Source organism: Callorhinus ursinus, unplaced genomic scaffold (genome assembly GCF_003265705.2).
Source record: "Callorhinus ursinus isolate GAN/ISIS: 27379988/994484 unplaced genomic scaffold, GSC_fseal_2.0 scaffold3, whole genome shotgun sequence".
NCBI classification, from domain to species: domain Eukaryota; kingdom Metazoa; phylum Chordata; class Mammalia; order Carnivora; family Otariidae; genus Callorhinus; species Callorhinus ursinus.
Window position 1 is genome coordinate 82,820,648 of NW_027397065.1, and position 16,467 is coordinate 82,837,114.

The 16,467-nt window shown below is 34.8% G+C and overlaps 1 long non-coding RNA gene across 1 annotated transcript; it reads left to right on the forward strand.

Moving 5' to 3' along the window:
- Positions 1 to 5,510: 5,510 nt before the first annotated feature.
- Positions 5,511 to 15,310, forward strand: LOC141371527 (uncharacterized). The gene is made up of 3 exons (XR_012376542.1): positions 5,511 to 5,570; positions 8,597 to 8,806; positions 15,081 to 15,310. It is a non-coding gene; the product is annotated as an uncharacterized lncRNA (long non-coding RNA).
- Positions 15,311 to 16,467: the final 1,157 nt, after the last annotated feature.

Sequence of the window (16,467 nt, forward strand, 5' to 3'; positions counted from 1 at the left end):
TTGTAAGGAAGCCCAAGCCAGCCACTTTGAGTCCCTGAACTCTGTAAACAAGCCAACCTGAAACATATATATTTAGGGATACATATAGTATAATAAATCTATAAAGACAAACAAGAGGACGATGATTAAAAATTATAGAAAAGTGCTGCATTTTTGGATTTTGGAGTGTGTGAAGAATTGTTATTAGGAAGGGCAAAGGAGATGTCAAAAGTATAGGTAACATGTTTTGAAAATTTTTATCATCCTTTAATATATACATCTATCTGATATACATTTTCTTGTATGCTATGTTTCACTATGAAAAAGAAATTTAATGACTGCCACATATCAACAGAATAATTAGTGTTAGAAGCAGACTTATTGTAACTAAATTCTGCATAAGCTTGTCGCAGTTTATCTAGCATTCCCATGTATAATCTCTCTTACTTCTGCAATAGAATATTCTAGGGATGAAGGTTTTATTTTTATCATATTTGTAGATAATTTTATGCAATTGTATAGATGGATTTCATAAATTGACTAAGGTGAAAAAGGAATTAATGGAGAACACAAACTCTAGTATTCTTTTGCCAAGACAGAAGGGTCTTCCATGATACCAGATTTATTCTGATGCTTTTCTGACCATGCTATTTCTAATACATCTTGGTTGGTCACCTCAATGATTGTCAGAGAAATAATTCTCATTTTTTATTAAACATCGTGAGTGTGGTGAAGTATTTTTATATTAATACAGTTAAAAGTAAACAATAAAAATGATTACACTTTTCCTAGTCATTACTAAAATTTTTTTGATTCTTATGATTTTCTAAAAGGGTTTTTTTAATGTGGAGTCAGTTTTCAAGGATGGATACATTGTTACCATTTCACTGGTGAGTAAAAGTCATGTTTCTCATTTACTGTAGAAAGCTTATTTTGAAAACATCATTCTGTTGTCTCCAACAAAGATTTATTCATAGAATAATGCTCTTAACCTTACTGCTTTCTGAGAGTTTTAGAAACATTTTGAAACTACAAAGTACATTCACTAATATTAAAACCTTGGAATGTCTTGAGCTATAGCCAATTTGCTTTAGAAGAAAATATGGCTTCTCATTCTTCAGGTGTTTCATTAAATTTTGCACTCACATTTTTCATGAATCAGACCAATTCCATGGCATAGAAAAGTATGTGGTGATTTGGGGAGCTATTGCAGATACTGTTGACATTTTGTCTATTTTTCTGCATGGAGTTGGATAATGCTAGCAGCAGATAATGAATTCTTGACAAAGAATGGTGGAAAAATGCATTAAGACCAAGAGTGATAGTGCAATGTCACTGGTGAACCATTGCACTCCAGTCAAAATGTTCAGGCTAATTTTTCTCCTGGGCTTTAGTTTCTGAATGGATGTTTATAGCCATCTGTGTTGTCTCTAAGAGAATGAGAAAAGTACATTTCCCCTAATTTATGTTGTCCTTTCCTTTCTCCATCTAAATTCTTCTCAAATCTTACTTTTTATAGTTATGTATTTCCTCAGTATTGAAAAATTATTAATCCTCTTGTTTCCTTAAAATCTGTGGAGTTTATACCACATGAGTTTGCCTTGACCCCATCCAAAATGGCTTTGATTTTGAATAATTTTTGGTATTAAGAATAAAAGAGAAGGGTGAACTAAAAAAAATTAAAAATAATCTTTTGGGTGAGTTGATAAAAGATTTTAGGGGAAGGGGAATAATAAGATGATTTTACTATGGGAATCTGTATGGTGGGACAGTGGAGGTGCCAGCCATAATCCCTGGGAATGATAAAGCAGTTAGTTTGGTAGAGTAAGAAAACTCTAATTTCAAAGCAGATGAAATGTAATAAATAATTCATTGGCCTATGTATGTGAGATTTCCAGTTAAAAAGATCGGCATGGATGGGAAATAATTTCAGATACAGAAGTCAGTTATAAGCAGATATATAAATAAAAAAATACCATTGTTAGTATATTTAAAAGGCAAATTTTTTTCATATATAATTCTCTACTGAAATAATTATAATATTTAACATGTTAAATAATATGCACCCTGAAATAAATATTATGAACTACTATAACTTGAACTTTAAAAAAATAGTTATTTTTTATAGAAATTTCAGATTTATAGCAAAATTGAACAGAAAATAGAGCTTTCCCATCTACCACCTGCCCCTACCCATGCATAGCCTCTCCCATTATCAACATTTTCCACTGGAGTGGTACATTTTTTTTTACAATTGATGAACCTACATTAACACATCACTGTCACCCAAAGTCTATGGTTTACACTAGGGTTCACTCTTGGTATTGTACATTCCATGGGTTTGGATAAATGTGTAATGACATGTGTGATATAAGAAATATGTATTTGTTCATTCAGACGACCAAAATATATTCCTCCTATATGTTTGGTCTTTGTTCACAGCTCTTGGCTCGCAGCTCTCAGAACCCTTGAAAATTCTTATGTGTTGAGAATGATGAAGGTGTCTTTTGTTATATTAATAACGGTGATGTTTGTACCCCACCAAAGGGCAGGGGCTGGTTTCCAGGAGGACCAACGATGTGATTAGAGATTTGGAACTTTCAGCCCCCCACCCCTACCTGAGACCTCTGTGGAGGGGAGAAGGGCTGGAGGTTGAATCAGTCAATGGCCAGTGGCTTCATCGATTACGACAGTGCAATAAAGCCTCCATAAAAACCCAACAGGAATGGGTTCAGAGAGCTTCTAGATTGGTGAACATGGGAGGTGTGAGGGGAGTGGTGCCTTGGAAAGAACATGGAAGCTCCAGCCCTTTCCCCATAGTACCTCGCCCTATGTATCTCTTCATCTGGCTGTTGATTCATATCCTTAATCATATCCTTTTACTAAACTGGTAAAGATAACTAAGTGAATTCTTTTTTTTTTAAGATTTTATTTATTTGAGAGAGAGCATATGAGTGGGGGTGGGGGTGGGGATAGAGGGAGATGGAGAAGCAGACTCCCCATTGAGCAGGGAGCCTGATCGGGGGCCAATCCCAGGACCCTGAGATCATGACCTGAGCTGAAGGCAGACGCTTAACGACTGAGCCACCCAGGCGCCCCTAAGTAAGTGAATTCGGTGAGCTGCTCTAGTAAATTAAAAGAACCTAAGGAGGAGGTTGTCAGACCCTTCAATCTATAGCCAATTGGTCAGAAGCACTGGTAACAAACAGCCTGGGGCTTGCCACTGGCATCTAAAGTGAGGGGTGGAGAGCAATCTCACTGGACTGACCCATGGAATCCAATGCTATCTCCAGGTAGTGTGGGAATTGAGTTGAACTTCCAGACACCCTGCTGGTGTCTGAGAATAACTTGATATTGTATGGGAAGGAATCCACCCCCTCATTGGAATTGGGTCCAGGAATGAAAAAAAGAACGTATATTCACCATTATAGCATCTTACGGAGTCGTTTCCCTCCCTGCCCTAAAAATCTTCTCTGCTCCACCTGTTCATCTTTCCCTCACCTTTCCCCACCTAACCTTTGGCAACCATTGATCTTTTTACTGTCTCCAGTTTGGCCTTTTCCAGAATGTCATATAGTTAAAATGATATACTATGTAGCTTTCTCAGATTGGCTTCTTTCACTTATTAATATGCTTTTAAGTTTATTCTATGTTTTTTCATGGCTTCTTAGCTCATGTCTTTTTAGTGCTGAAGAATATTCCATTGCTTGGATGTTCTATAGTTATTTGCCCATTCATCTACCAAAGGACATCTTAGTTACTTCCAAATTTTAGCAATTATGAATAAAGCCACAATAAACATCTGTGGTCAAGTTTTTGTGTGAACAGAAGTTTTCAAATCCTTTAGGTAAATATTGAATTGCTGAGTTGTATAATAAGAGTATGTTTACCTTTGTAAGAAATTGCCAAACTGTCTTCCAAAGTGGCTTTACTATTTTGCATTCCCACCAGAAATGAATGTGAATTCTTGTTGTTCCCTATCCTTGCTAGCATTTGGTGGTGTCAGTGACCTGTGTTTTGGTCCACTGAACTTTTTTTTTTTTAAGATTTTATTTATTTATTGGAGAGAGAGAGAAAGAGAGGGAGAGCACAGAGGGAGAAGCAAACTCCCTGCTGAGCAGAGAGCCTGACATGGGGCTCGATCCCAGGACCTTGAGATCATGACCAGAGCCAAAGGCAGATGCTTAACCAACTGAGCCACCCAGATACCCCGCACATTGAGCTTCTTTTTTAATTAAAGTATAATTAACATATAGTGTTATATTCATTTCAGGCGTACACTATAATGATTCAACAATTCTATACATTGTAGCACATTGAACTTTTGAAAAAATGTAATTTATTTAAAGTAATGCCTATAATCTGAACCAAAATAAATCCTCACACAATAAAATGGTAGTGACAATCTTTTGGAAATGTGTAATAAAATGAATTAAACTGTTTGACTCATTAAAATTCATTAATGATTATGATCTTGTATATATCACTCAAATAAAACCTGTTTCCTGAAGACCTACCACTAGCTATCAAAATATTTACAAAATTTGTTTGCTCTTTCTTTATATATACATGTATATTTATATATAATTATATAAACATGTGAATTATATATATAATTATATATAATTTGTATAATTTTATACATATTTATATAATTATACATAAAACTTGTTTGCTCTTTATATATACATATATATTCATATAGACATGTATATTCATATATAATTATATATAAACATGTGAATTTTATATATATATATATATAAATTCACATTTTCCTTGAGTAAAATTCCTTGACTAAAGAAAAAAAGTAGAAATAATCTATACTATGCCTTCCCTTAAGCAGCCATTGGGTTTATAGACTTTACTGGGCATTTGTATTAAGATACTAAATGAATTTTCCAATATACCATTGAAAGAAACTGGATTCTGTGTGAAAACACATATGTGAACACACATATGTATCTTGGAAAATCATCTAATCACTTGTTCATTTTGGTTTTAATGTCCATTCATCATGAAAATGGACTATAAGGCACTGATGACCATCAGTCTCCATTGATTTATTAAGATCTCAGGTTGAGTTGCTATCAATTGATTGAGAAAATGTTGTATATTGAGTTGAATTTTTTAAAAAACTAGCTCATTATGTAAAATAATGTATAAGGTAAATATAGTGAAAAATCCATTAATAATTGACTGCTTTCTGATAGGCGATTTAGGAAATAATTATTAGAATGAATGTCATAACTTCACTACATCCACTCTATATGTGCTTGTACTTTTTATCTAAATAATCAAAACCACCTGTGTCAGTGCTCTGCCTGTGAAGGACAGCTATTAATTTTAGTGTAAAAGCAGTAATGTTTGGGGAGAATTGTGATTGGAGAGAAAGGGATATTTGTTTCTCTTTAAATTGAAATACGTTGTTAGACTTCGGTTACTGGTGTTTACCAGTTAAAAAGATTGTTGTCATTGAAGTGTAAAGATTTGTCTACTTCTCAGTGTAAGTATTGTCAGAGCTATCTGGAGTCTGTCTGAAATTCTTAAGGAGAGCTTAAGACAGAACAATATGGAAACACAATACAAAGGTAAAACTTTGTTAAAAGTTACAGAAGAAAGCTTTTATTCTAAATGCTTACAACATGTATCTTTTCTACTGAGAGGCTAAGGGAAAGCAATCATGGTTTTAGATCTGTTCTCTCTTCCTTACAGACATCAGAATGACATGTTCACAGAATAAATTAATAGCTGTTGAAGAGTTTTTTTCTTCTTTTAACTTATAGTCTGTAAGTGTGTATTTGGATGATTCTAGAAAATATTTTGAAATAAAGCATTATGATAATTGATAACTAGAGCTGTGTGGTCTCTGATGGATTGTGTCTGTTTGCTCTTTTCTCACTGAGCAGTGAGAACTGACAAGCTGCCAGTTCTGCCTCAGTGATTTTTGACAGTTTGGTTTCTTTGGCGATAAATTATTAAAAGATATAATAAACAATAAAAAAAGTTAGCTTCCCCCCCCAGGAATAGTGAGCATTTCTCCATTTGAAAATGCATTGTAAGATAGAAGATGACAAGCCCACATTCACTTTGGACGTGATGATTTTCATTGTATCACATTTTAAATGATGTCGATACATCAAAAACTCGATAATACAAACACCAGGAACTTCTGATTTCTGTAGGTGAGGTCAGGAGAGTTGTTTGTGTTTGTGGAGATGTATCCCTCTCCAAATTTCAGAAAAAAATCATCTCTGTGCTTTTACTAGTACATGGTAGTAATACGTGAATATCTGCTGACTTACTGATTTGTTTCAAACAACCTGATTAAAATCTGTTTATAAATCTTCAATGATTTGATGTGAATACAAGCAAACATTTCAGATCTAAATCAACATAGTTTAGTAAATAAATCTTGGCACATCTGGTGTAATTTTAAAAGATAGTTTATACTTTTAATTAATTTAACTGGTTTCTGAGCCAAAATGGATATTTGAAATTAAGAATCCTAAAAATCTTTGAATCTTTGAAATAATACTGGTAACAAATATTTTCACAATGACTTTTTCCAATATTAAAATTCACCTATTATTTATGCACCAGTAAAGACTTCCTATCTTACAGACTGACTTGCTCAAGTAGTATATATGACTCAACTTAAGAGAGAATAAACCTTTGTATTCTGTGATTATGCAGATGTATTCAAGTATAAATATTCCAGGATGAAGTGGCCCTCAGTGAAACGGCTATGACCCACATATGACGTAGATGGCTATTATCAGATCATTTCCCAAGAGTAGGAGGACATTACACTAGAAGAGAGAGTAAGAAGATTTGAGGAAGATGTAAGAATCCATCAATATACAAAGGAAATGTGACCAATTGCCAGCACTGAAGAGACAGGAAGTCAGCATCCAAATCAAATTTAGATACATGCTTTGAGAACAAGATGATAAGAACAAGAGCAACTGTGGGAGTTGAAGCTATAAGCAGTTAGTGGCAAGCCCACACAGTGGAGTGTTCTCCTGAGTCCTACTCCATAGTGTGAGTGGGTGTGGACCCCACAGCTGAGTATTAGTTCTGGAGATGGGAGATGTATATCCTTGCTCAAATTTTCTTACATTTGGAGTTGAAAAAATACTACTTTTCTAGTCTTCCTGACTGATTTATCTTATTCCAAGATAATAGGTGGTACTAATCATAATTATCTTAGAAGAATGGACCCTTTCTTACCTTGCTTGGGCTTCTTAACTGCAGTACATACAATGACCATTATGGAGGCAACATTACCTCCTAGTTGCTATATAAATATAAACAAATAAACAGAAGGAAGCCCGTCCAAATCAATAATGTTTGACAATGTTTTAAATTAACACTGATATTTTATAAAGGTAATTTAAAAATTTAAATAATTTAAAATTTATTTTTTAGCGATTTTACTTATTTATTTATTGAGAGTGAGCAGGGGGAGGAGCAGAGGGGGAGAGAGAGAGAGAGAGAGAGAGAGAATCTCAAGCAGGCTCTAGTCTGAGCATGGAGCCAGACACAGGGTTAGATCTCATGTGAGATCTAACCCTGTCATCATGACCTGAGCCAAAATCAAGAATCAGATGTCTAACCAACTAAGCCACTCACGTGCCACATTTCTTTTTTTTTTTAAGTTTTTATTTTAACCACCTGATGCGCATCATTCCTAAATCCTCCTCACCTATTTCACCTACCCCCCACCCACTTAAGATTTCTTAAAAAAAAAAAGAAACAAAGAAACAAGTTTATGGAGAAACAGGTCATTCCAGAAAAAAGTCTAAAAACTCAACAGCCTGTTTCCATCTTATTCCCACATATCATCACCTCAACAGCAAACACTCTGTTTTACATTAAATACTGATGTTGTGTTGGTTGACCTGTAGACTATACTCATTTTGGTAAAGTCCTTTCATAGGGTTCATAGTATAAAGGCAGAAACTTGCTTTTTTTTATGTAGGAAACTATATCTGGTTATTCTTCAAACATTTACATTCTGTCCAACTGTCTTTAGAGCTTCAAGATAATTATGCATTTCAGTCATTATCAGTTCCTGCCTCTTGATAGAAGCAACCACCACTCATGTAGGTTCTGCTAGAGTTAGGCTAGTGTACCTGACCATGGGCTGACCTGGTCTACTCCATTTTCTGTGCTTTCATCTCACTGTCCATGAACTTGGCTATCCACCTATGTCTTGTCTGGGCCCTCCTACCCTCTTGCCTCCCTGGAGGTTGCATTTTGCTCCTGGTCAATTGAGGGGAGTCTATGTTAATAGACTAATAGACTCCTACATTCTCAAGTTCATGTTTCAGGCTTGGAAAAGAATTCCAGTAGGAAACTGCAGCTTTTGTCAAAACTCTGTCCATTGAGTAATAGTTTGAACCTCAGTCTTACACACTGTTCCTCCAGGATGCTTCTCCTCAGCACGCCGATGGTTTTGAGTTTATTAAATTATCTGTCATGCCCTGTGTGCCATAATTAAATATAGGTCACAACAAATGCTTCATTAGAATTAAGATTATTGCCTTTTAATGCAGAATATCAAAAAAAGTGACCTGAACTAAATTATTTCACTGTTCTCATTTCTTCACAGAAAGAAACATATATTGCTGAGTTCATAGTGACTATAGAAATAGAGAGGGGCTCAAAAGAGAGATGAATGACACAGAAAAGAAAACAATATTGAGCTAAAAGTAGCACTTCATGAAAAGTGAATTCAATCAACACAGAGAATATACACATGAAAATTAAGCTGAATGAAATAATATCGTGCCATCGTTCCTATAAATGAGCTATAAATGAGGTAAAAATGAAAATTTTATGTAAAAATCAATGATTGATCTGGTCAAAGCAGCAGCATATAAATATTTATAAGGAAACTTGAAAACGTTGCTTTTCCACTAACTTATTGAGGTTGCAAATAATGATTGTTGGTGTTTCATAATCATGTGCCAGATCTCAAATGTTAAGGTGATAATTGCTAAAGATTGCAACCATTATTGTAATTACTTCATCTTTAGGGTCTCACGCCTGTGACAGAAATTTTTTATATGCTGCTTCTTCTGGCCAGAGCCTGGAACCAAAGCTAATAGAGGCTTTGCTTAGTTTTTATATTTTCATAATTTTTTGAATAAAAGTTGTTTGGTCACATAAATATTATTAAGTTAAATTAAAAGTTAGACAACCAAGTTTTTCTATCTACTTATAGGTAGGTAAGTAATATTTATAGAATATTTACATAAGAATTTAAAGACTGCCGTATGTTGCCAGAGTCAAATTATTAAAAGTATAACAATCAATAAAATAGATATATTGAAGACCGGTTTTTAAGGTTATGACTGTGAACATTTGAGGCCATACCTTGATTTTACCTCTTAAATATTTTTTTTGCCAGTATTTCACCTTTATCATAAACGCATTTATTATGTGAAAAACTTTGAAAATATGCATTCCCCTCTTTATCTTCTGAATAAAAAAAAATCATACCCAAATGGCCTTATATTATATACAAAAAGCATGTTTCTGATATTATTTACAAATCCCCATGGGATGTATTGTTATATTTCTGTTCATAAATCTTCAAGAAAAGAAAAAAAAACTTATTTTAAAGTCTTAATCTGGGAACGCTGAGTTTTACATATATAATGTTTTCCAAAGTGTTTAATATGACCAAGTAAAAATTCCTATCTTGTCTCTTTATTAGTGTAATGCTGACATTGATCATGCAAACTGTGCTTTCTAGTATTTATTTTAAAAAATGTATAAGAATTTTTCCTCCCTCTGATGTCAACCAAAAGAAATATCACTCTAGCTAATCAAATGGGGGACTCTTGCTAGGATTTTAAACTAGTAGGTAGTTTAGACACAATGTTATAATATCGTTTTCAGGTAGAGTATCACGCAGGAGGATTCGCTAACCATGAGGTATAGTAAATGAAGGTTGAAAACACCTGGATGTAAATGGTACCTCAACCAGCTCTAGTGATGGCAAATTATGAAAATGAACTCCTGCAGGTGTCATTGTCCCCATATGTGACATGATAATGATAACAGTAAGGTCCTTGTAATTGCTCTGAAAATTGTAAATATCATAAAAATGCAAGAAATAGTGGTATACTAATTGCTTTAATTATGTTTCCAAAGTATATAATTAAGATGGTGAGGTAAAAAGTAAAAAACTAAAGATAAATTTTAGGATAGGAGCAATAAGGGGAAAGAGGAAATAAATGGAAAATAATGAAAATTTGAAAAATAGGCCCTTGTATGGATAGAAATAAAAAAAGAGAGATGAGATACAAGACAAAAACAATATTGAAAAAGAAAAGAATGCAGATCAGAAAGAAGATAAGAAAAAAATAAAAAAGAGTAGAGGAGAAAGGAAGAGATAAAGGAAAGAAACGTGATTGAAGGAAGAAAAAATAGCACAAGTAAGGAAAGAAAATGTTCTATTTCTTACACTTCCCTCTACAAAAATCCTCCAATCTCACCTGAGGCTAACAGGCTACTTTTACTGCTGAAATTCTATTCAAATTTGATCGAGAACATGGTGCTTTTCCTTTTGTATATTTGTATCTGTTAAACTTTTTGTTCCATTCTATTTTACCCTGCAGATTAATAGATGGAAAAAGAAAGCGTTGTATCCTATTCACTTCTGAAGCCATATCTTCTACTTGGATTCTAATTAGATGCCAGAAAATGCATTAGAATTAAAATTACGTATTATAGCCAATGAAAATATGTTTGAAAACATGTTGTTTCCACCACTTTATAGAGTGATAATTGATGTATAATAAACTGCACTTATTTATTGTATACTATTTGCTGAGTTTTGACCTATGGATATCCTGGAAAACCATCAATATGGCCAAAATAAGGCACATTTTGCTCACCGCGAACAGTTTCCTTGTCCCCATCTGTACTTTGTCTTTCCTTCCATCGTTCTTCCTAAGAAACCACTGATCTGTTTTCTTTCGCTATAGATTAGATTTTATTTTCCAGAAATTTTTCTAAATGAATTTACACAGTATGTACTCAGTACGGTCTCACTTCTTTCACTCTGCGCAATTACTCGGAGATCTCTGTACTGTGGAACATTGCAGTAGGTCATTCCTTTCTATTGCTCCCCAGTATTCCATTGTGTGGACACAGCACAAATTGTTTATTCATTATTCTCCTGTTCAGAATCATTTGGTTATTTCTATTTGTTTCTACAAATAGTTATGAACATCTGCATAAAAATCTTTACATGGCTATGCTTTCATTCCTCTTATGTATGTCCCCAGGAACTACATCGCAGGGACTTATGGCAGATGTATGTTTAAAATTTTTAGAACATAGAATTTTCATAAATGTTTTTTATCAGCTTGTATATATTTCTTATTTTTCTAAAGCCAAACTATTTTTCAATGTATTATTTTACATTTCTTTTTTCTTTAAAGATTTATTTATTTATTTGAGAAAGAGAGCGAGCAGGGGAGAGGGGCTGAGGGAGAGGGTTAGAGAGAATCTCAAGCAGACTCCCTGCTGAGTGTGGAGCCCTACGTGGGGCTCTATTCCACCACGACCCTGAGGCCATGATCTGAGTTGAAATCAAGAGTCTGACAGTTAACTGACTGAGCCACCTAGGTGCCCCATGTATTATTATTTTACATTTCTAACAGCAGTGTAGGATGCTTCTAGTTGCCACACATGTTTGTTAACACAAGGTATTGTCTATGTTTTATATTTTAACCATTTTAATGGATATAAGGTGGTTTTCAGTTGTGATTTTAATTTTCATTTACCTGAAATATGTAGAACATTTCAGTGTATTTATTGGCAATTCATGCATCTTCTGACGTGACATGTCTGCTCAGATCTTTCTGACCATCTATATCGGGTTGTTTTTATTACTATTACTGAGTTTTAAGAGTCTTTATATTTCAAGAAAGTTGCTCTCTGAGGTTTGTCTTTTAATTTCTCGAATTTTAATTATGATAAGTCCAATTTATCTATTTTTACTCTTATGATTTGCACACCTGGGGTTCTAGTGAAGAAATCTTTCCATGTTCAAATATTTTCACTTCTGTTTTTTACAATTTTCAATTTTCAGGTTTTACATTTAGGTGTATGATTCATTCTGACTTGCGTGTGTGTGTGTGTGTGTGTGTGTGTGTGTGTGTGTGTGTGTGAGTTAATGCTTGATGATTACTGTTTTCCATATGAATATACAGTTGAATATACAGGATTGTTGAAACAACATTCATTTCCTGAATGGTGTTGACACTTGTTGAAAATCAAGCGGCCCATACATTTGGTTACTCTAGAGCTCTTTATGTCTTTTGAAGCTTAGGAAAGACTTGTAATTTTTAGGAAAAAAAAAATCCAGCTGGAATTTGATTTAGATTGTGTTTAACTTATAGATTAATTTGTGGATAATTGGTATCTTAAAAAAATGGATTCTTCTGATATGAACATAGTATATCTCTTAATTATCCATGTCTTCTGTCACTTCTCCTTGTATTGTTTTGCAAATTTCAGTGTAGAGATCTTGGATATGGTATGTTAGATTCTTTCCATGGTCTCTCATAGATTTTTGAGCAATATTACAAATGGAATTTTTAAAATTTATTTTTCTTCAATTATCTGGTACTTATATAAGAACACAATTGACTTTTGTATATCAATTTTTTACCCTTGCTAAATTTATATCTTACTTTTAGAACTGATTTGTTGATTTCTGGAGTATTCTATGTAAAAATACGTATCAAAATAGAAAAAGTTTTATTTCATTATGAATATTATGGATTTTATTTTAATTTCTTATTTTATTATAATGGCTAGAATGACCAGTAACATGCTGTATACAAATGGTTAAATTTGGCATATATGCCTTTTTTTTAGATATATTAGAAGGAAACACTTTAATGTTTTATCATTATATATTATGTTGTTGAAATTTGATGAATGTTTTTTATCAGCTTGTACATATTTCTTATTATTCTAGTTTGCTTAGCATTTAAAAATCACGAATGGGTATTAAATTATATTTTTTATGATTCTGTTAATATCATAAATGCATCTATTGATTTTTGAACATTAAAGACGTTACATTCCTGAGGGTAGATTTTTGGCGATAAAAGAACCTCCACCAATCTACTTCCTGGTGAATTATATGATTTTAGAAGCTAAGGGTGAAGAACAACGAAGAAACACCTACTCAAGGAAATCTATGAAAATTCAGTAAGAAGGGTTAGGGGAACAGGAGAATTGGGAGGAGCCCTTCTAGAGCCCAAACCCATCAAACACAGACCTCAGATTCTATTCCTTCAAAGAAGTCACGATTAGATGACTTAGCAGTTTAGGACCTAGCTCAAAACAAAAGAACAATCAGCTGGTCATTAGTGGAGTGTAGCTGCTGTGTGGAGTCAAGAAGCGAGTCTGCGTACCACTGTCACGCCAGGGTAACTGTGCTGATGTTCAAAATTGTGCCTCCCTGAGGAGCAACATCCAAGGCTTCACATGTAGGGTGGAGTATATTCTTCACAGGGATAATCCAACCAGTCACTAAAAAATAAAAAAAGCTCTCTGGACGAAGGGGTACCGTACCCAGAGTTGCCATAAAGCATCACCTAAAATGTTAGGTTCCCATTAAAAACAAAGTACTATTACGAGGCATGCACAGAAATAGGGAAGTATGTCCACACACCAGGAAAAAGTGCAAGAGATACAAACTGTCTATGAGAGTGACCGGATGTGAGATTTAAAAGTATTAACTCTTGGGGCGCCTGGGTGGCTCAGTCATTAAGTGTCTGCCTGCGTCTCAGGTCATGATCCCAGGGTCCTGGGATCAAGCCCTGCATCGGGCTCCCTGCTCCGCGGAAGACTGCTTCTCCTTCTCCCACTCCCCCTGCTTGTGTTCCTGCTCTCACTGTCTCTCTCTCTGTCAAATAAATAAATAAAATCTTAAAAAATGTATTAACTCTAAGTAGGCTGGGAAAAGTTAAATATGTACATTATAATCTCGGGAACAATTACTGAAAACTAATAGAAAGAATTTTGGCCAAAAAACTAGTAGTAGATGATTTAAGATAGTCTATTAAAATATTAAAATAGTGACTACATAAGGAAGGAAGGAAAAGCAATGGGATAAAACTTAGAGAGAACATAATATAGTAAAATTAAAAGATTTAATCAAACTTTTCCATAATGTATTAAAGGTTACTACTATAAGCACTCTGTTTAAAAGGCACCTATTGACATAAGTGATTCAAAAAGAGAGACCAACTACATGGCGCCTAAAGAAGGTACAATTTTAATATAAAAATAGATATGAAAGTTAATGAATAAAAAAAGACAAAACATGAAAACAGTATGCATTTAGTTAAATAGGACTTAAAAGAAAAGAGTATCGTTAGAAAGAGGGATGGTTTATAATGATCGAAGGGACTGATTTTAGACCGAGACCCATGCATGTAGGTCATGACTCAGTTCAGGGATTCAGCGTCTGTGGTGCAGGGTTGGGTCTGGGTCTGCTTTCCTACGTACAGTTCAAAAGTCAAGTTGAGAACTGTGTCTGTTCACATGAGAAATACAGGATTTACTTCTTTGGCTCTCTCTGTTCCAAAATTCCCTCCTCATCTATCTGTTCACTGTGGCTTCTTTCCCTGGTTTCTGTGGCCAGAAGGAAGGCAAGTTTCAACCAGGGTTTCAGCAGCGCATCTGCTCTACTGTGCCCTAACTGGAGTCCATTCTTGGGGGCAAAGTCAGGAGAACAAAAAAGACACAAAGGAGAGGGGCGCCTGGGTGGCTCAGTCAGTCAAGAGCCTGCCTTTGGCTCAGGTGAAGATCCTGGGGCCGTGGGATCAAGCCCCCCCCCAACCCCCTGTCAGGCTCCCTGCTCGGTGGGGAGTCTGCTTCTCTGTCTCCCTCGGCTCCTCTTCCATGCTCTTGCTCTCTCTCCCTCTCAAATAAAGAAATAAAGTCTTTTTAAAAAAAGATACAAAGGAGAAATAAAAGGGGACCCTCATCTCCTTGTGAGTCTTTCCTCCCCGTGTTGATCATCTTCTAAATTTTTCCTACTTCTGTTTGCTTTTCAGAGTCACCACAACTTGTCTGTTTGCTTTTCTGCAGATTCGAGCGGGACAGACATCACTGCGATAAGCTGTAGAGGCTACTGCTAGCAAAGCCAGAGCTCATGAGTTTTGCCTTATAAACGCAGCTTTGAGCTTATTCGGAGAGGAAAATTAGATTAATTGTCCCATTTGATAACTTAGAGAGGGATATGGGGATCAAGTTTAGTTACTGGATTTTTAATGCAGACATAGAACTGCCAGATTGTTCTAGGTAAATTTAAATGTGATGTTACTATTCCTAATTGCTGTGATAAATTGAGTCTAATTCATATTGATGTCATACTTTGGGTATATTCGCTATTAGTATAACCGAAACAAAAAATTGAACACAGGGAGCACCTCATGATGGAACATTAAAGAAGGATACTTGGGAACATGATTTCTTATGAAACCACAATTACACAATGTAATTTCTAGATCAACAGAGCTGGCAATCTTTGGCAAAACCTGGCATAAAACCAGATTTTATGCTCCAGAATCAAAACGATTTTTTCAAAGGTTTCCAAAGAGACTCAGATTTGAAATAACTTGCCTTTCTGGATGATAAAGTTGTTTTTAATATTAGTGACATTGCTTTCACCTTAAATTCCTGCCCTTAGCAGAAGAAAACTCAATCATTAAATTGTCAATAAAATACTTCCAGGTGACACTGATTTCTCAAAAGCTGTCTAAATTAAAAGCCCCAGCCAAGAACTTCCCCTCACCCAAATTTAAATCTGACAGCACATTAAACTTTGCTTCATAATATGGCACATGATTTACATATGACAACTTTTGAGAACTGACTTCCTTATACCTGGAGAATGAAAATTTTCTTTGCTTTTATATTTAGGACTCTAGGCACTTTTGACCAGATGAGAATTCAGACTTCAGTGATAAGGTGTACAATCAAACGTACTTTTGGTTTGTACTGAATACACTGCACTCTTAGCAAATATTTGAAAAAAATAAGAATGAGCTTCATAAGTCTTGTGTGACAGAAGTCACCCCAGAGGAGCTGGTCTTTCCTCTATTATGACATTTTCCATGTATGTCCCACACCTATAAAAACACTCAGGAAAAAAAATGTCTGTGAACTCTGGGCTTCAAGTCTGTGATTCCTCACATCTTGACATCCAGTCTCACACTTTTTAATTGTCACCTCTTTGGTTTTAATCCTCTGCTATTTGGCTTCATTCTTGATTTTTGTTCTTTGTCTAGATCACTTTTTTTTTTTAAAGATTATTTATTTATTTATTTATTTATTTATTTATTTATTTGAGAGAGAGAGTATGAGTCAGGGGAGGGGTAGAGGGAGAGGGAGAAGCAGGCTCCCAGCTGAGCAGGGAGCCCAACACGGGGCTGGATCCCA